The sequence below is a fragment of the Ambystoma mexicanum genome, chromosome 7q (assembly GCF_040938575.1).
Source record: "Ambystoma mexicanum isolate Mex_15411 chromosome 7q, UKY_AmexF1_1, whole genome shotgun sequence".
Lineage (NCBI taxonomy): Eukaryota > Metazoa > Chordata > Amphibia > Caudata > Ambystomatidae > Ambystoma > Ambystoma mexicanum.
In genome coordinates, this window is record NC_090941.1 from 260,999,386 (window position 1) to 261,021,521 (window position 22,136).

Here is a 22,136-nt window from a genome sequence, read left to right on the forward strand (position 1 = left end):
TATGCCTCTTCATTTAAATATGGCTCTGTGCTGGTTGCCGGAATTCACTGGCCCAAACAGAAGTTTGCAAAGGTATCTCTGTTGATATTGCGTATGTTGCCAAGTACTTTTTATAGTTTACTAATTAATGTTGTTAGTGGTTTCATTTTGTTTAAAATGAACATAAACCATTTCCTTTTGAGGAGCATTTCATTGTATGTATTTGTGTGTACTGTGCATCAGTGTCTGAATATGAAGGTAGGCATACATAGAGGAGTGTGATTGTGCAAAGGGCTGTTAATTTTGGTTGAAAAGGTTGTACTGGTATGTACTGGTAGTCTTGGGAGGATAACTAAGGAGCAACATGCTCACCTTGGAAGCAAGATGACACGGAGCAACACAGGTTCGATCCCCGGGTCCGTGCTTAGAAACCTCGGGTATTATAAATAACCTATCATATCTCATATCATATCTCATATCATTTCATGTGTGTGTGTGTGTGTGTTCCCGTGGGAAAGGTTTGCTTCAGTGTATATGACAGTGTAGTGTGCTTGAAGAAGTAAGAACATTATGATGTTTTTATAAAACTAGTGGGTATTACTATAATGGTGTTCTGATGACAATACAAAGAGTGGACCTGAAGCAAGTGCTGTGGGGTTGGATAGAATTTTCTAGGCTACAATACAACAACAATGCACTGTCTGAGTAACAGGCAGAACACTACTACAGTACTGCACTTACATTGTTGGATGTGAAGAATAGGTTTGTTCTGGGTTTTATCTTCCAGCAGGGATGTCACTTGCTTTTAGAAGGCAGTTATTCGCTGCAATTGCTAAAGAAGGAAGTTAGTGGGTATGTGTGTTAATGTTACAGTAATAGCACTAGGAGAACACCTTATTTTAGATTTTAGTAGGATTTGTCAGCAGGAAGAGTTAGTGTGTGTGTGTGTCCTAATGCACAGCACTGCATATGAGTCAGGACTTGGGAGTATCAGCATCGTTGGTATGGGGGCAGTGCTGCAGTGATAACTGTGCCTTATGGGGCTACACTTTTGAAGTGTGTGAGATTTTGTTGCACTAATTGCTTTGGAAATGGATTAGTGCAAGTCCTACTAGGGTGAGAAAAAGGGCAGAAAGATGTACAGATTGGAAAAGAGAATTTTATTTATTGTGTGTGACATTTTGTTACCTTTCTCACACATAGATGCTTGCTACATGAGTGCAGAAATCCTTTCCTGTTTCATTTATTTATCCAAATTTACAGATGGCAATGTTTCCAATGTACACATGCATTTCCTCGCTTTCCTTCCAATGGTGCATTTTGTCAATTGTGCAATGTTTGTGCTTGTCATGCTTTCCAAACATATGTGCAGTTTCCCTTTTCTGTGTGCATTCTGGACAATTCTCATAGGATCTGGCGCTGAATTTGCTGTGCAAATGTTCCAAATGTGTTTTTTTTAATAAAGAAATCACTGACAGTGGTGCTGAAATTGTAATATGTGATTTGCAGCTGTTATGCATGTGGGAATTACAAGAAAACTTTGAAAGCAAACAACATTGTAAGTAACTGTCAGAGTGAGAGTATGATTATTGAGTAGGTTATGCAGGGCAAGTGGCAGGCACCCTGTTCAAAAGTATGCAATCTATGTACTTGCTATGCTTTGGTAACATGCATGCAGTTTTCATTTTCTGTGTGCATTACAAAACATATGCATACCTGTAGTTTGTGTTAATGGACGTAGATGTGGATGAATCTGGAAGTAGAAATCTTGGAGAGTTTTAAAGCACTTTTGGATTCAGGTGCTTGGGAATCACAGGAGACCTGTGCTCTGAGTGTTGAACAGTATATCTGCAGTGTTGTACTGAGTTGACAGAGTTAGATGTAGAGATATTGGATGTGATTGGTGGATGGGTGTGGGACTGCTTACCAGTAGCCAATGAGAGAGTGCTGCAAAGAGTGAAGTGGAAAGGAAAGAACGGCTGCCCCTGTGTTACAGGATCTGCGAACACCGCAGTAGTTTGTGGATAACACGTGCCACATCCGGGGCTTCTCAGCATTCCTGGCATGGAAATGGGACTGGGGGGATTAGCCAATCAGGTGTTCAGGGTGTGCTTTACAGGAAGGGAGGGTATTACTTTTTTGATTGCTATGTGGGTTGTGTAGTGAAGATGGCTGGAGTTGCTGTATGGATAGTTGGAGATTCCTTTGTATGTGATCTGGAGAGGTATGCAAAGGCAAGAGGTGTTTCTGCTGATCTTGGTTTTCCAGTCCTGCAGGCTTTGTGGTACAGTGTGCTTGGCCACAATTTGCAGGCACTACTTGCTCTTAGCAGAAACATGGGTACTGTTTGTAGTCCTGATATTTTGGTGGTGCACTGTGGAGGAGAGCATTTGGGCTACATCAGTGCTCCAAGCTTGGTTCCTGTATTGAAGTTGTTGGTGGAAGAAATGATGCTGTTTTTCCCTACTGCAAAGGTGTTTTTTTCTGAAATACCACCTAGAGCACATGCAAACAACCCCAATGTCTCTAATCCCAGCAAAATGTTGGAAGGTGCCTTGTTAAGTATAGTTTTGCGACACGTTGAGATGTCTGTTTTCTCTAATGACAACATTGACTCCCTTTGTGTGCACTATTTTACCGCAGACAGCGTTTTGTTGTCCATTCTTGGAAATGCTCATTTGTTTCACAATCTAAGGGATGCTTTTCAGAGGTTGATGTAAGGCAGTAAGGAGGAAAGAAGAGAATACCCCCCAAAAAATAAATAAAACAAAAGGTGTTTGTTCAGTAGCACCTAAAAAGAATAATTAAAAAAAGCTTCTTTTCAGAGACACCACAATAGAGGCAATCTCCTACCCTGGGTTAAATGTCTCTCCCCACCCACTTTATTTGGCCGATGCATCTGCATACTCCACGGTAGTTCGCAGAACGCACATACCACATATTGGACTTTTAAGAATGATAGGCATGGAAATGGGACTGTGGAGGCCAGGGGATTGGCCAATAAGGTTCCCTGGGTATGGTGTGCAAGGAGAGAGATGGGGAGAGACTCTGTTTGTTGAGAGGAGTGCAGGTGGCTGTGGCTTTGTGTTTCAGGAGGGAGAGAGTCTGGATTTTGTGGGACTCTTGGAAACATTGGTTGCAGGTGTATGTAGAGCACTCTGGAGTTCCTGCACATATTGGATTCCCTCATGTGGATTTGCACTGGTATAGAGTGCATGGCATGAAGTGGCTGGATGTCCTTCCCCTTTGTGCCACTTTGGTGATGCAGCATCATCCAGCCATTATTATTATTCATTGTGGAGGGAACAGTTTAGGCCGCGTTACTGGAATCTCTCTTCAATTTGCGATGAAGGAGGCACTTGGGAAAGTCATGGACATGTTTCCAAACTCTTGAGTAGTTTTTTCGTGCATTGCCCAGAGACAGATGTGGCTGCGCCCTTCCTCATTTGGTCCGCAAATGGAGAAATCCAGGTTCAATGTCAACAAGGCTGTTTGCACATTTTTGCAAGATGTTGGTATGTCTTCCTTCCACAATGAAAAGATTACATTTCGTAGCACCAATATTTTCCGCAGAGATGGCGTCCATCTTACTGATGCTGGCAATCACCTTTTTTTGCGCAATATCCAAAATGTTTTGCAGCCATTCTTGCAAGTATAGCAAGCATTTGTGTAGTAGGTGTTGGCCACCAACAACAAACCCCCTCCCAAGAAGGCTCTTTTCAGAGCCACCACTTTCTCCTGAAAGGAATGCAATGGTTTACATGCTGCCACACCCTGCATGCTTTGGGAGTCAGCAGACTACCGGGCTGTCCGCAGACTGTGCAGGGGCCTGCACCAATTTTTGTGATGTCATCTTTGATGTCATGGGTGTTAGTCTTCGCAGTGCAGGTGGTGGCGCGAGTTATGGTTGCTAAGCTTACCATAACTCACACATTTCTGGGGTCGATTTTACTTTTAACCATAATATGGATAGGTTTTCATTAGTGCAAAGTAACTATGACGTCCCTTTAACAAAGTTTTTTCACTGACTATATAGATATGTAAACTTATTTCAACAACTTGAACCTGTTCTCCCATGTATTTCTGTATTCTCCTTTCACGCAAGGAAAGCGAATGCGGCCTCCTTCTGAACAGTGTTAGTTAATTGACAGCTCCCTCGGAAGAGCTAGCTTTGGGGTGCCAATTGTGTATCATAAGACAAGGCCTATGTGAACACTTGCCTCTTTTATATATTCTTTCAGCACTATCATTTCTTGCTTTGCTCTGTCACTCTACTGGGTCTCCCCGGTGCCATCCTTCTTCAAGCTGTACTCTTTTGAGGGTTCCAACCCCAAATAGAAGGTTTGTTTTAAATTTCTTTGACTGTGTCACCCACCCCTTCTGTGCCTCCCTGCTTGTTCTTTCCCGTGGCAACATGGGCTCTGGTTCCTGCAAGCATAGTCCTCTAATTGCAGACACAAACCCCTACCATATGTATCATAATTATGGTGCATACAAATGCAAGTATCTTTCAAAATGGCATTATTATTCTAGGTTTAGTACTGATACATTATTTCCTGAAAACACAGGTTTTGATATAGATATGTTTGTCATTTTCTGGGGGTCCCTTGAAAAATTGCAGACACCAATTTTTCAAAACCAGTGGGAGGTATATTTCTTTGTATGAAGAGGCAGAGAAGAACCTCAGAGAGTCAGAAATTAGATATTTCAAACACAAATGCCAAGTTCAAAAACAATTAGCTCATTACAAACATGCATCCCATGCATATGGCTGGTTTCGAGACATTCAAGCCACCAAAATATTCCCTATCATTAAGGTCACTCCAAGTGCCTCATGTGAAGATTATGTTCCTCCAGGCACCCGACCTGACGATTCTATAGAATCTATGCCTCCATTCTCGCCACTGGACCACCCACAACCTGGTACTCCACTGCTCTCAGCTCTAATTCCTCCTGAGCCGCTGCCTCTACTACCACACCTCTGCCTCAACAGTCACCACCCAGTTACCCTTTCACACAAGGGTCTCTGGAGAGACCCCCACCATTAGCAGCATCTACACCACTTCCAGCTGCTGCATCAGAGTCTACACTTATTTTTTAATTGCCCACAGTTCACATTCCATACCACAGCAGCTTAGACAATCTGTTGTGGGAAAGATATTTACAAAAGTGTCTAGAAGCCGAACAGCCAGGCTTTCCCCGTAATAATGAAACACAACCCAAGCTATTAATTCAGGACCTATAACTCTCACACACCTCGATTTCAGAACCTCCCACACTGAACATCTGTGGTCCCGGGCATTCAGAGCCCACCTCAGCACCAGATACTGTCATCATGCCTATGTACACACACCCTGCTCATAATGCTGCCGGCCACACATAAGCAATAAACACTCCATCGAATTCCAAAGACCTCTACCACATGGCACAGCAATTTCCCTCACTACCAGACAACTCTTTGTCATTTTTAGAACAACTAACAACTGTTAATACCTGCTATAACCCCTAGCCGATCTCAAGCAACTCAAAGAGAATCTCTACAAACAATTCATGGACAGATTGCAGTGGTCAGATACCTTAGGTGACAATGAAACAATGATGCATAAAATAACTGAACTCATTAAACAAAATTATCCTAAGAAATCTGATTGGAGGAACATATTAGCGTATACACAGCAACAATCATATTCCCCATCAGACTATCTCTCTAGGCTGAATGACTGTTTCACCAAGTACTCTGGCATTGTGAATGCAGCAGAACAGGCAAACAAACTACTCTTGTATGTCACTTTGTTAATGGCCTGCTCCCTGAAATATCAATGAACATTAAAAATGTCCAGTATGGCAATCTGAATCCATTGACAAATCGCTTCAGGGTGATCAGCATTTGTATGATAAAGGCAAAAACAAGAAGGTGTTGCTAAACTGATGGCATTACAGTCCAACATTATCAACCAAGGGCTGATGCTAGGGCCAGGGGATGCCCTGGACCTCCTTGAACACCTTGCCTCCAACATCCTTGCCCGCCGAATCACCAGCCTTGCCTCCAACAGCCAGTTCCCAGCCCTCCACAGATGCAACAACCTTTTCCACTACAATTTTTGACTCCCCAGCAAATGCAGCAAGGACAGTGTTTTTGTAGATATTGCAAACAGACTGGCCATCGTATTCAGCAATGCCAAATTGCACCTGCAGAACCCAATGTCAGAACTATGGTGCCCCTAAGCAACAACACTTGGCCCAACCTGCTAAATCTATTTGCCATCCCCCATCACCACCCCACCACCTCCACTGCTCCCTCCCACTGGTGCTTAGCCAGACATGTGTAATCCTTATGGCACACAATTGGAATGCCAGTGTCCCTCCTGTGATTATAAATGCTGTTGGTCCTATCACTTACCAGCATGTTTTCCTGTTGAGCCCCTGCTCTACTACAAACATGTTGGGTATTGATCTTTTATGCAAAATGAATTGTACAATGTACTGCTCTCCTGATGACATATATTTAGATGTGCCACACAGGCTCCATGCTGATTTTCAGTTTCTCTTGCAGCAAACTCGTCCTGAATTTGTGGCTTCTGACAATCTGCTCATGCCCACGCAGTCCTCACAGGTCACAGCTCTTTTCCAGTTGATTCCTGCTTCTCTCTGGGGACCACATGCTAATAATGTTGGCCACATCAATCTTGCGGAAACTTTACGCATAACCATTAACCCTGCTGTACCTTTGCCCAGCATTCCACAATATAAACTTTCACCACAGGCAGAGGAAGGTATAAAACCTGTCATTGACTCCCTCATGCAAGGCATTCTGTACTAGACCACAAGCCCATGTAACACCTCGATTTTGCCTATCTGTGAAAAGGGTACAAACAAATGTTGTTTGCCTCAGCTTTCTTCTCTGTACCCATTCATCCTGATTCTCAATACCAATTTGCATTTTTCTATAAAGGTTGGCAAATCACATACAAATCTTTTCCACAGGGGTTTATTGACTCCGTCTCCCTCTTCTCCCAAATCCTCAAAGAGGACCTGCTGGATGTTTCATTCTCTGGAGTTCCACTATGATCCAATATGTTGATGCCCTCCTACTAGCATCACCATCCTTTTAGGCTTCCCGCTCTGATTCTCACACACTCCTCTCAGCAGCGAAAATCCACAATGTAAACAGAAGCAAACTCCAACTATGCCTTCCCAAGGTCCACTACCTGGGGTATAACATTTCCCAAGGCACCAAGGTTTGAATGGGAAAAAAATGATCTGCTTGTGGGTACAGGTTGAAGTGCTGGATGGGATTGCAGCAAATATGCACAAGAGGTACAGTAAGAACTACAAAGCATGGTTTTGCAAATGTGTCCTGTATGTTATTTGTTTGAAAATGTACGTACAGAACACAGTGATATAACATTGGCGTCTGGGCAATGGGCCTGGCTGTCAGCAAGGAGAAATGTGTACTGTTATTTACTTATTGGGGCATGCAGGATGGCTGAAACAGTTCCTTTTATGAGAAAACATTCTGCTTGTGGTTACAGCCTGAAATGGTGGATGATATTACTACAAACTTTTGGACAAGCATTGGCAGGGACCTGAAAGCATGTTTTGGGAAATATGTCTGGTGTTTTATTTTTCCAAACTGTAAGAATGTAAGTAGAACAACTAGTGATAAACGTGTGGTGTCTGGGTAGTGGGCCTGGACCTCAGCAAATGCAAATGTGTACTATTATTTGCTTATTGGGGAATGCAGCATGGCCGAAGCCCATGCCCCATGGATTTGGAGACTGGCCATGGCTGCAAGCCATGAGCACCGGCCATTGGTTAAATTAGTAGGATATAGTGGACACTGAGCTAGGATGCAGGGTAGGTGCAGTGAATAATGGGTGTGGTTTGGTTGGGCCGGGGTCATGGTTGAGCCTTATGCCGTAGGCAATTGAACAATGATTTGTATCCACAGCATGTGCTGCTGATAACAAAGTATATGTTGAAAAAATGATGTTTCTTAAAGGAGTTATAACCCCAGGAAACATTTTCACGTATAAAGACATATTAAATTGTCTGAAAAAACTTTCTTAAAGGGATGTTACGGTTAAGATGCATCCTACTCTTGGCGCTCCTCTGCTTCAGTAGTTAGCCAGTGGTGTCCCACCTTGGCATCCCTTGGCATTTCCCTCCTGCTGGGTTCTCATGAACACTTGCCCATCCGTACTGCCCCTTCTATTTATGCACTTCTCTCACTGCACAATGCACATGTGCATTTATAGGAGCACTGTGTACAATTGATGTGTATAACTTTGGCAAATGCAGATGCAAAAGATTTGTAGAAGATTGTTAAGTGGCAGTTGGTGTTTGGAAGCTTAATATGGTCATAGGGTTATATGTACAGTTTTTGGAAGTGATTGGTCGATGGATGTGTGACTGTTTGAAAGCAGGCATTGAGGCAGTGTTACAAATATAACATTTAAAAAGGGTAGAAGGGCTGCCCTGTGCGATGGTGTGCATGTGCCATCTGGGTTGTATGTATTTGGGACAGAAAATTGTTTCTGTCCTTTTATATTTTTCTATAGTATACAATTGTCCATTATTCCCATTAGCATAAAACAAAATGCTAATGGAAATGGAGAAACTTATTGAGTCTACCTACTTTAATAAGAAATGTAAAGTAAATGGAGTCTATAAGATTATTTTTTGTTCTATTTTTTAACTGTGAAAAGTGGTTCATAAAGGAACCTTTTTTCTGGTGATTTGTGATATTTATCTTGCAGGATAGTTCAGAAAGTAAGGTGGGGAGGCAAATGGGGGAAGAGGCGCCAACCATTAATATGGAGGTGCCGGTGGACAGGGGAAGATGTTGTGCATGTGTTACATCTAAGGTAGGGGGCAGTGTTTCTCATGCTCCTTGCTTACAGCTTCAGAAGCACTTCAAAATTGCTCCCCCAGCATAGTGGTGTGTTTCAGTATATACAGAGTACTGTTGTCTTAGAAAGATATGGATCAACAGCCTCTTTTATTGCTTGCAAGGTAGCTGGTGGAATTTTGTGTCCCACAGAAGTAGGCTGTGTGGTTACAGTATTGGTTGAGGAACATGAGGTGGAGGAAGAGAGCCTACTACTTGCTAAGAAAGGAAGAACCTTTCTGAGAGCATTGCAGTGATTGGATTTGGAGTGGTGGGGCATTGAGGTGGTCCCATAGGAGTACTGTCCAGGTAGTCCGTGGCTGAGTACAACGTTGCACTCAGTGCGTTACATTGTGTTAGCTTTAGCCTTTGGTACATTCCCAACAGTGGTAAAGAACATCAAACCTATGAAATTCACTAACAAAAAGTTGTTGAATGGACATTGTGGTTAAGTTGCACTAATAAAAACCTATGAAATTCAATGAAGAATCTTTGTTAAAGGTACTTTATGGTTACAATTAAAACTGAAAAACCTCAGAAATGTGACAGTTATGGTAAGCTAAGCACCAATAACATGCACCACCATGGTGCACTGCTAGGACTAGCACCCAGGACATGAAAGATGACATCACAAATGCAAAGTTTTGTGAGGATTCATCCAGGGTGGGTAAAGTTATAAGCTGCTCAAAAAGTGCTATTCCTCTGTGTTTAGCAACTTAACCATAACATCTCCATAAGGATATACAGTTGTTTAACCATTGCTATCAGATGCCATGTATTGGCAGCATTGTACACCTGCTCACATCAAGTGGCAGTTAATTGTACCATAAAAGTGTTACAAAATGCATTCATAACTTCACAGAATAAAACAAGTGTTAGTCATTCTCAAACACCTACGCATTGTGAGTGTGTTAATTTGATTCTATCAAAACTAGCCATCGCTAAAATGCAGCAGGATTCCCTACATATAAGTTTACATTATTTTACAGGCACTACTACCAGATTACGTGTAGTGCCAACATATTGCACCTGCTCACACCAAGTCATAGTTACAAGTATTGTAGAAATCATTTGCAAGTGCATTTTCCTTCATTGTAAAACAAGGTACAAATCATTAAGCTCCTAATGCATCTATGCATTTTTTTACTGTAATTACAATGCTGCTAAAAAGATACATTTGTAACCCTTTAAGTGCCATGGGTATTTCTCCCCAGTGCCAGGGCCTTTTTTGGTGATTTTGGTATGTGGCCATTCAATGGCTTGTAACTTTTTTGTTACATGAGATATCTCGGCCAAATGTGGCTCCTTTTTTTCCCACATGTAGGCGGTAGTAACGCCACCCAGGAATCCCAGGTTGATGTAGGGGGGTGAGAGAAAATAAGGAAAAAGTGCGAAAATTTTGGGTTTTTTCAAAAAATGTCAATAAAATGATGTACAAAGAAGCCTGTGGTTTTTTCCTTGTAAGAGCTAGGAACAAATGGTTTGCTGTGCTGAGTTTCCCAATGTCGTGGCTTTCAGGAACAGGTTGAGTGGAAATGGAAAAAAATTATTTTGATGTGGTTATCAACCGTTTTGTGAGTGGTAGGCGATTTTTGCCATTTTTGCCAATTGGACATGCATGGACGGAATGGAAGAAAAGGGCAGGAAAGCCAAATTGGAGGACAGAAAGGCCTATATTTCTGAAAAGTAGACAAAATTCCAAGTTTAGGAAGGGGTGATTTGCATAGGTCAGGCAACAACTAGGTAGGGGAAACTGCCATCGAATGGGGGAAAAGCGGGAAAATGACTGAAAAAAAAGGTATGTGTTGGACATGGTTGGCTTGGTACGGCAATGGCTTCTATGAATTTTGAGAAAAGCAATGCTCCGCTACATTCCCCCGACTCTTGCAGTTAGGAGAGCATACCATTTTTGTAGTGTTTTTACAAAACAAGCAATACCACAAGCCAAACACTGAGCCATGGTACACAGGAGTTTTACGCTCACGGCCTGACCAGACACACTTAGCATGTGTAAATTTGGAAAACCAATGTGGTGAGGAATGGCAGCCATACATTTTTTGAAAGAGCACAGGCAGACCTTTTCAAGGGTAGGTGACTTGTGCAGGTTACAAAAGTGTATGGTGGATAAAGCAGCGACTAAATGTAGGTCACATTTGGGAAAAGAAAGGGTTGTGAGACAAAGGGCACCAGCAAATGGGTCAAAACCAGGGGCGTTGCTAGGGGGGGGCTAAGGGGGCTATAGCCCCTGATCTTTTGGTTGTAGCCCCGGATAGAATCTCAGGAGCTACATCCAAAAGACTAGCTAGCCCCCAGTCCCAACAGTTCCGACATCAGCTTAGCCCCGGGTCTTTTCCAGACCTAGCAACTCCCCTGGTCAAAACGTTATGAAAACCACACAAACACAACACATGGCCTACCGTCCCGTGTTCCCACAGGTGTCCCGATGAAAATGGTATCCCACATGTGTGGGTGCACCTACCTGGCCGCCAAGGGGAAAGCCTAAAACACAAGTAACCCCAAGTCTGTTTTCAGAGCGAAATCTCAGACATTCTGCCGACCGGCACAACGTACAGATATGGGCCTCGGGTGTCCAAGCCACCGAGGAAAACAGGGAACCCCCTGCATTTCCGAAAAGAGGACACCCGTGGGAATCCGCAGAGGTATGATTTACGCACATCGTCCCAGATTTTATTACCCAGACAGCCCCGCAAAGTCCGAAATGTGGGGAAAAAAACGCTTTTTCCGCACGTTTCGCTCGACGCACCCATCGAAACACGCCCCCAACAACACATGGCCTACCGTCACACGTTCCCACAGGTGTCCCGATGAAAACGGTACCTCACATGTGTGGGTGCACCATCCTGGCCGCCAAGGGGAAAGCCTAAAACACAAGTAACCCCAAGTCTGTTTTCAGAGCGAAATCTCAGACATTCTGCCGACCGGCACAACGTACAGATATGGGCCTCGGGTGTCCAAGCCACTGAGGAAAACGGGGAACCCCATGCATTTCCGAAAAGAGGACACCCGTGGGAATCCGCAGAGGTATGATTTGCGCACATCGCGCCAGATTTCATTACCCAGGCAGCCGCGCAAAGTCCGAAATGTCGGGAAAAAAACGCTTTTTCCGCACATTTCGCTCGACGCACCCATCGAAACACGCCCCCAACAACACATGGCCTACCGTCACGCGTTCCCACAGGTGTCCCGATGAAAACGGTACCTCACATGTGTGGGTGCACCTACCTGTCCGCCAAGGGGAAAGCCTAAAACACAAGTAACCCCAAGTCTGTTTTCAGAGCGAAATCTCAGACATTCTGCCGACCGGCACAACGTACAGATATGGCCCTCGGGTGTCCAAGCCACCAAGGAAAACGGGGAACCCCATGCATTTCCGAAAAGAGGACACCCGTGGGAATCCGCAGAGGTATGATTTGCGCACATCGCCCCAGAATTTATTACCCAGACAGCCCTGCAAAGTCCGAAATGTGGTGAAAAAAATGCTTTTTCCGCACATTTCGCTCGACGCACCCATCGAAACACGCCCCCAACAACACATGGCCTACCGTCACGCGTTCCCATAGGTGTCCCGATGAAAACGGTACCCCACATGTGTGGGTGCACCTACCTGGCCGCCAAGGGGAAAGCCTAAAACACAAGTAACCCCAAGTCTGTTTTCAGAGTGAAATCTCAGACATTCTGCCGACCGGCACAATGTACAGATATGGCCCTCGGGTGTCCAAGCCACCGAGGAAAACAGGGAACCCCATGCATTTCCAAAAAGAGGACACCCGTGGGAACCTGCAGAGGTATGATTTGCGCACATCGCCCCAGAATTTTTTACCCAGACAGTCCAGCAAAGTCCGAAATGTCGGGAAAAAACACTTTTTCTGCACATTTCGCTCGACGCACCCATCAAAACACGCCCCCAACAACACATGGCCTACTGTCCACGTTCCCACAGGTGTCCCGATGAAAACGGTACCTCACATGTGTGGGTGCACCTACCTGGACGCCAAGGGGAAAGCCTAAAACACAAGTAACCCCAAGTCTGTTTTCATGGCGAAATCTCAGACATTCTGCCGACCGGCACAACGTACAGACATGGGCCTCGGGTGTCCAAGCCACCAAGGAAAACAGGGAACCCCATGCATTTCCGAAAAGAGGACACCCGTGGGAATCCGCAGAGGTATGATTTGCACACATCGCCCCAGAATTTATTACCCAGACAGCTCCGCAAAGTCCGAAATGTTGGGAAAAAAATGCTTTTTCCGCACATTTTGCTCGACGCACCCATCGAAACACGCCCCCAACAACACATGGCCTACTGTCACGCGTTCCCACAGGTGTCCCGATGAAAACGATACCTCACATGTGTGGGTGCACCTACCTGGCCGCCAAGGGGAAAGCCTAAAACACAAGTAACCCCAAGTCTGATTTCAGAGCGAAATCTCAGACATTCTGCCGACCGGCACAACGTACAGATATGGGCCTCGGGTGTCCAAGCCACCGAGGAAAACAGGGAACCCCATGCATTTCCGAAAAGAGGACGCCCGTGGGAATCCGCAGAGGTATGATTTGCGCACATCGCCCCAGATTTTATTACCCAGACAGCCCCGCAAAGTCCGAAATGTGGGGAAAAAAACGCTTTTTCCGCACATTTCGCTCGACGCACCCATCGAAACACGCCCCCAACAACACATGGCCTACCGTCACACGTTCCCACAGGTGTCCCGATGAAAACAGTACCTCACATGTGTGGGTGCACCTACCTGGCCGCCAAGAGGAAAGCCTGAAACACAAGTAACCCCAAGTCTGTTTTCAGAGGGAAATCTCAGACATTCTGCCGACCGGCACAACGTACAGATATGGGCCTCGGGTGTCCTGGGCCCGGCCTCTCCCTCCCACCCACCCCGCGTGGCGTGGCGGAGCGGGCCGGGCCGCCGGCACCCGCGTGACCGACCGGTCCGCCCCAGGGCCCGACGCTCGGGTCCTCCACCGACCCCCCAGCAGGGCGCGAAGGTCGGCTTCGAGGCGGGCGCGCGGCTCCCCTGTTGCCACCCTCCAGCAGGTGCGGCTACCTGGTTGATCCTGCCAGTAGCATATGCTTGTCTCAAAGATTAAGCCATGCACGTGTAAGTACACACGGCCGGTACAGTGAAACTGCGAATGGCTCATTAAATCAGTTATGGTTCCTTTGATCGCTCCATCTGTTACTTGGATAACTGTGGTAATTCTAGAGCTAATACATGCCGACGAGGCTCTTCTGGTTTGTTTTGCTGCCTGCAGGCTTTTTGCTTGGCTTCTGTGTTGGCTTGCTTTGAGTTCTCTTTGATTTGGTGTTTTGCAAGTCAAGGTGGCCTCTGAGGGTGCTGGACACTTTTTACACACAAGGTGGAAGATGGTGACAAAGGGGAAGGGTGATCCTGTGCCCAGGTGAACTTCAAGGATGAAGGCTACATAACCAAGGCGCAGTTGTTCAGTGGGTATTTTGTTGTTGACAGTTGCCTTGCCCTACAGTGTGATGGGCACCCTGACATTGTAATTGTGGTATCCTATGTACATGATGTATTCTGCTGATCAATGCCTGTTCATGTGTTGTGTTTACCTTTCAGGTGTGAGGGTATAGTTGTGGTTTGACATGCTGGGGTGTACACATGGTCAATGTTCACATGTGATGTGTAGAGGACACTGATGGTCACTTGATTGCACATGCATGTATTGAGTGCATGTCCCTACTGACACACACACTCGCACTATGATCCACAACATGTACAACCACCCTTCCATGTCCACATGTACACTCAGTTTGCCTTCTGGGGCCCACTGTGTCCCTGCAGCAAATGATCTATGACCATTTGTGGATCCTGTACATGCGTAATTTGATTTTTGATGTAGTTTGTCGTTTTGATGTGATGCTCAGGGTGTGCGACACACACAATGGCTGGTCACTATGCTATGTGCTGAGCAGTGTGTTGCAGAAGATGGACACAGCACACGGAATCTGCAGTGTTGATTTTGCAATGCACAATGTGCATGTAAACAGGCATTCACTGTTATGTTACAACTACAACTGTTGGAATGCATTTGGGTATGACTTATTTTGGGTGGGAAGTTGTTGGTCAGTCATTTCATCTGATTCCATGTCAGGCATCATTGTCTGATGCCACTTTACATTTTTCACATGTCAATGTGTACCTTATTGGTACTGTGTTGGTGTTTTGCTATTGCTTGCCATGTCATGTTGTGGTTTTGGAGGGTTTGGGTGACATACCAGTGATGGTCATGGCCTGTTTTGCAGGTCTGTGTGATTCACACCTTGCATGTGTGCCTTTTGGTCACACAGGATTGGTTATGTTTAAGTAGCTAGGGATGCACACAATGTGGCACTTCCATGGCAACATTCTCAGGGTGGTAAGGTTGTGACAGTTGACTGTGTCTTTGTCATCATCGATTGTCACCTGGTATGTGCCAGGCCTGTTTGCACTCCGCAGGGGTGGGAGTTAGGTGAAAAATGTGGCCACAAGCTGGGTCTGGGCTGCCTCGCCACGTGCCCTATCCCCTCCCATGGGCAGTGCCTGTGCCTGTGGTTGGGTGTGTGGGGGCGCCACCATGTTCACTGGTACGCCCTGCCGTGTTGCAACATTGTGCAGGACACATGCTGCCACAATGATCCTGCACACTACTGGGGGTGCATAGAGTAGCTGCCCGCCAGTGCGGTCAAGGGAGCGGAAGCGTGACTTGAGCACTCCGAATGTGCGCTCCACTATGGCCCTGGTTGCAATATGGGGATCATTGTATCTTACCTGGGGTGGTGTGGTGGGGTTCCGGATTGGCGTCATCATGTGGTTGCTCAGAGTGTAGGCACTGTCCCCTGGAGAGGTGATAATGGTTGTGATTATTGGGGTTTGTGTATTTGTGTGTGTGTGACATGCATGCATGTGCACAGGCATTTGTACTCACCTAGGAGCCATGTTTCACCATGCTGCCCAGCTTCCAGGGCCCGGCTCAGGGTGGACATTCTGTATATGAAACTGTCATGGGTGGAGCCAGGGTAGTTTGCGTAGACAGAGGTGATGATTCCCTTTGCATAGCATACCACCTGCACGTTGATGGAATGCCAGTGCTTGCGGTTTCGGTAGATGTGCTCAGTGGCCCTAGGTGGAAGTAGGGCCACATGGGTGCAATCTATGGCAACAAGCACTTTGGGGAAGTGTGCCACCCTGTAAAAGTCCTGGACAACGGCCTGCCTTTCTGCTGATGTTCTGGCCATGTATATGTGCCTGCGGACTGAGGGGCGTGCTTTCATGATTGCCAAGACCTGGTGTAGGCAGCGTGACTGCGTGGCCTGTGAGACCCCCCACCCACTATGGCAGTAGTCCGCTGAAATGACCCAGTGGCCAAAGAATGCAGGACATTGAGCACATTCTCCAAGGGGCTCAATGCTTTGGAGCAGAGGGTGGGGGATGTAAGGTCATCTTCCCACTCCCTGACCAGGTCTAGGATGATACGAGGTGGAAACCTATACCTGCCGTAGACCTGGTCGTCAGGCATCCCAAAAAGGCTTGTCCGGGGTGAAAAAATGCAGGCCCTGGATATTCTCCTCCTCCTGCGGTGTCCCACGATCAGTGCTGCGACAAATGGGGCATTCATCGTAGCTGTAATACGTGTTTGTTGTTTGCGTGCACTTTTATACTGTGCGTGGGGACGCTTCCGCCTGCCTTCGTGTGGCAGACTCATTGACGCCTATGCGCGTCTTTTGCCATGCGCGGGTTTCCCGTATTCGAATCCATGAATACGGGTTGTTCGCGTGCGTGTGGGCGTTCCGTGTAGTTCCCTGCAGTACTTCCCCAGTTACCCCTTCTTTTTCACGCATTGTTCCCCATTCTGCATGTTACGCCCTGTGTCACGCCCCCTTTTTAGTGTGTGCGCGGACGTTGTGCATGTCGTGCACAGAGTTCGGGATGTTGCAATGACGTGTGCGCCCGTGTGCACCACGCACGGGTTTGGCGCACATTTCGGGTAAAACACGCGCTTCATTTTTCACGCTAGCGCCTGCTTGCGCCAGCTTGCGCCACTTTTTTCGGCGCACATTTGTTCCATGAATCGGCCTCTCAGTCTCAACTTGTAAAGAGAGCCTATTAAAACTTACCAATCACATCCTAATGAATCATGTATAGTTATCCTTCAAATCTCCACATTATAGAGAACATTATTAAGTGGCCCAACTGTGACTATTCAAACCTTGGAGAAAAGAGGAAGAATATTTAGGTGACATGTCACATTTCAAGCTGCAGTCAAGGCAATTGAAAGCAGTATATCAAATTTCAGTTTTAAAGAATACAAACAATTGTTGGATAATGAACGCCAACAAGAAGAAGAATTTGAAACTCTGGACACTGAAAATGAGGTAAGAATCTGGAAACTGACCATGGACACAACTAGTCTCTTTAGCCATGGTATAGCAAAACACATATATATTACTCACACTCACTACTTTCATAACATCTGTATAAATATACCCACACTCAGAACACCTCCAGTCTAAAAGATGTCCGTGGACAGATGTTTGTGTTCGCCGCTTGGGATACGCCCGCTTACCACTGTCCGTGTCCGCGGACGTTGAGGACAGTTAAAATGCACACAGACTCGGCAACAACCGCCCTGCCATTTTTCATCCATAACAACTGGTCAATCTTATCCTTTTTCCACTCCCCCACCCTCCCCAAAAACTCTTTAATCCACAAAATAACCCTGCATGTTTTTTCACTGCGCTAACTGCAGATATAGGCCATGGTTCACAGATCCAATATGGTGGCTGATTCAAAATGTTTGCCACACCTCACAATTTTCAATAACCAATCAGAGTGTGCATTTAACAACCATGAACACCACATTGCCCCGATCTGATCAGAGGTGTCCTCGGACACCAAATCTGCAGACTGGACTCAAGAATCACACATTTTTTTGGCACCCACTCTTTGTCAATTTTAAAGAAATCTACTGGACACATTTACACAAATTTGCGAAAGCAAGCTTTTGGGACCGGGTCGCCGCCCCTTGTCAAAAATTGGTACAAATCCATCCAGCTGTTTGGGCTGTCGGCATGAGCAAAATGTATCTGGATTTTAAATGCTTTGGGACCACCATGTAACTCGCCCCCCGCCACCCTCGACAATACAACACACAACTTTGAAAAATTATTCAGAGGTGGCCATATACTTTTTTGCAAGATTTTGTGCAAGTCATAAGCCTCCCAAAAACTGCTCTTCCTATAGGTTGAGCAACATAACCATACCTACTGGACTACTGCCGCAGTCTCTGTAATATATATATATATATATTGGTATTATTTGCTTGTTCAATTTGGGAATTGGCTATAAGGTAAAAAAACAACTATAAGATAACAACTGTTCTAATAATTCGGAAAATGTATGTAAGCTTTATGATATTTAGAAAAATTTCAGCAATTGGTTAGAGTGGTTTTGAAAAGAAGGAGTTGCTTAAATATTTATGTTCTCCAAGAAATAGAAGACAAATTAGTTATTCTTTAAATAATACCAAAAAAGTGATGCTTGAAATGTTTCAAATTCATATGGCCTTATTACATAAAAAAAGAGAAACCTGGTCAATTGTGATTAGACTACAAATCATTTTGCAAAAGCATCACTAATTGAACGATGCCAAATTGCACCTGCAGAACCCAATGTCAGAACTATGGTGCCCCTAAGCAACAACACTTGGCCCAACCTGCTAAATCTATTTGCCATCCCCCATCACCACCCCACCACCTCCACTGCTCCCTCCCACTGGTGCTTAGCCAGACATGTGTAATCCTTATGGCACACAATTGGAATGCCAGTGTCCCTCCTGTGATTATAAATGCTGTTGGTCCTATCACTTACCAGCATGTTTTCCTGTTGAGCCCCTGCTCTACTACAAACATGTTGGGTATTGATCTTTTATGCAAAATGAATTGTACAATGTACTGCTCTCCTGATGACATATATTTAGATGTGCCACACAGGCTCCATGCTGATTTTCAGTTTCTCTTGCAGCAAACTCGACCTGATTTTGTGGCTTCTGACAATCTGCTAATGCCCACGCAGGCCTCACAGGTCACAGCTCTTTTCCAGTTGATTCCTGCTTCTCTCTGGGGACCACATGCTAATGTTGGCCACATCAATCTTGCTGAAACTTTACGCATAACCATTAACCCTGCTGTACCTTTGCCCAGCATTCCACAATATAAACTTTCACCACAGGCAGAGGAAGGTATAAAAACTGTCATTGACTCCCTCATGCAAGGCATTCTGTACTAGACCACAAGCCCATGTAACACCTCGATTTTGCCTATCTGTGAAAAGGGTACTAACAAATGTTGTTTGCCTCAGCTTTCTTCTCTGTACCCATTCATCCTGATTCTCAATACCAATTTGCATTTTTCTATAAAGGTTGGCAAATCACATACAAATCTTTTCCACAGGGGTTTATTGACTCCGTCTCCCTCTTCTCCCAAATCCTCAAAGAGGACCTGCTGGATGTTTCATTCTCTGGAGTTCCACTATGATCCAATATGTTGATGCCCTCCTACTAGCATCACCATCCTTTTAGGCTTCCCGCTCTGATTCTCACACTCTCCTCTCAGCAGCGAAAATCCACAATGTAAACAGAAGCAAACTCCAACTATGCCTTCCCAAGGTCCACTACCTGGGGTATAACATTTCCCAAGGCACCAAGGTTTGAATGGGAAAAAAAAAGATCTGCTTGTGGGTACAGGTTGAAGTGCTGGATGGGATTGCAGCAAATATGCACAAGAGGTACAGTAAGAACTACAAAGCATGGTTTTGCAAATGTGTCCTGTATGTTATTTGTTTGAAAATGTACGTACAAAACACAGTGATATAACATTGGCGTCTGGGCAATGGGCCTGGCTGTCAGCAAGGAGAAATGTGTACTGTTATTTACTTATTGGGGCATGCAGCATGGCTGAAACAGTTCCTTTTAATGAGAAAACATTCTGCTTGTGGTTACAGCCTGAAATGGTGGAAGATATTACTACAAACCTTTGGACAAGCATTGGCAGGGACCTGAAAGCATATTTTGGGAAATATGTTTGGTGTTTTATTTTTCCAAACTGTAAGAATGTAAGTAGAACAACTAGTGATAAACATGTGGTGTCTGGGTAGTGGGCCTGGACCTCAGCAAATGCAAATGTGTACTATTATTTGCTTATTGGGGAATGCAGCATGGCCGAAGCCCATGCCCCATGGATTTGGAGACTGGCCATGGCTGCAAGCCATGAGCACCGGCCATTGGTTAAATTAGTAGGATATAGTGGACACTGAGCTAGGATGCAGGGTAGGTGCAGTGAATAATGGGTGTGGTTTGGTTGGGCCGGGGTCATGGTTGAGCCTTATGCCGTAGGCAATTGAACAATGATTTGTATCCACAGCATGTGCTGCTGATAACAAAGTATATGTTGAAAAAATGATGTTTCTTAAAGGAGTTATAACCCCAGGAAACATTTTCACGTATAAAGACATATTAAATTGTCTGAAAAAACTTTCTTAAAGGGATGTTACGGTTAAGATGCATCCTACTCTTGGCACTCCTCTGCTTCAGTAGTTAGCCAGTGGTGTCCCACCTTGGCATCCCTTGGCATTTCCTTCCTGCTGGGTTCTCATGAACACTTGCCCTTCCTACTGCCCCTTCTATTTATGCACTTCTCTCACTGCACAATGCACATGTGCATTTATAGGAGCACTGTGTAAAATTGATGTGTATAACTTTGGCAAATGCAGATGCAAAAGATTTGTAGAAGATTGTTAAGTGGCAGTTGGTGTTTGGAAGCTTAATATGGTCATAGGGTTATATGTACAGTTTTTGGAAGTGATTGGTCGATGGATGTCTGACTGTTTGAAAGCAGGCATTGAGGCAGTGTTACACATATAACATTTAAAAAGGGTAGAAGGGCTGCCCTGTGCGATGGTGTGCATGTGCCATCTGGGTTGTATGTATTTGGGATAGAAAATTGTTTCTGTCCTTTTATATTTTTCTATAGTATACAATTGTCCATTATTCCCATTAGCATAAAACAAAATGCTAATGGAAATGGAGAAACTTATTGAGTCTACCTACTTTAATAAGAAATGTAAAGTAAATGGAGTCTATAAGATTATTATTTGTTCTATTTTTTAACTATGAAAAGTGGTTCATAAAGGAACCTTTTTTCTGGTGTTTTGTGATATTTATTTTGCAGGATAGTTCAGAAAGTAAGGTGGGGAGGCAAATGGGGGAAGAGGCGCCAACCATTAATATGGAGGTGCAGGTGGACAGGGGAAGATGTTGTGCATGTGTTACATCTAAGGTAAGGGGCAGTGTTTCTCATGCTCCTTGCTTACAGCTTCAGAAGCACTTCAAAATTGCTCCCTCCTGCATAGTGGTGTGTTTCAGTATATACAGAGTACTGTTGTCTTAGAAAGATATGGATCAACAGCCTCTTTTATTGCTTGCAAGGTAGCTGGTGGAATTTTGTGTCCCACAGAAGTAGGCTGTGTGGTTACAGTATTGGTTGAGGAACATGAGGTAGAGGAAGAGAGCCTACTACTTGCTAAGAAAGGAAGAACCTTTCTGAGAGCATTGCAGTGATTGGATTTGGAGTGGTGGGGCATTGAGGTGGTCCCATAGGAGTACTGTCCAGGTAGTCCGTGGCTGAGTACAACGTTGCACTCAGTGCGTTACATTGTGTTAGCTTTAGCCTTTGGTACATTCCCAACAGTGGTAAAGAACATCAAACCTATGAAATTCACTAACAAAAAGTTGTTAAATGGACGTTGTGGTTAAGTTGCACTAATAAAAACCTATGAAATTCAATGAAGAATCTTTGTTAAAGGGACTTTATGGTTACAAATAAAACTGAAAAACCTCAGAAATGTGACAGTTATGGTAAGCTAAGCACCAATAACATGCACCACCATGGTGCACTGCTAGGACTAGCACCCAGGACATGAAAGATGACATCACAAATGCAAAGTTTTGTGAGGATTCATCCAGGGTGGGTAAAGTTATAAGCTGCTCAAAAAGTGCTATTCCTCTGTGTTTAGCAACTTAACCATAACATCTCCATAAGGATATACAGTTGTTTAACCATTGCTATCAGATGCCATGTATTGGCAGCATTGTACACCTGCTCACATCAAGTGGCAGTTAATTGTACCATAAAAGTGTTACAAAATGCATTCATAACTTCACAGAATAAAACAAGTGT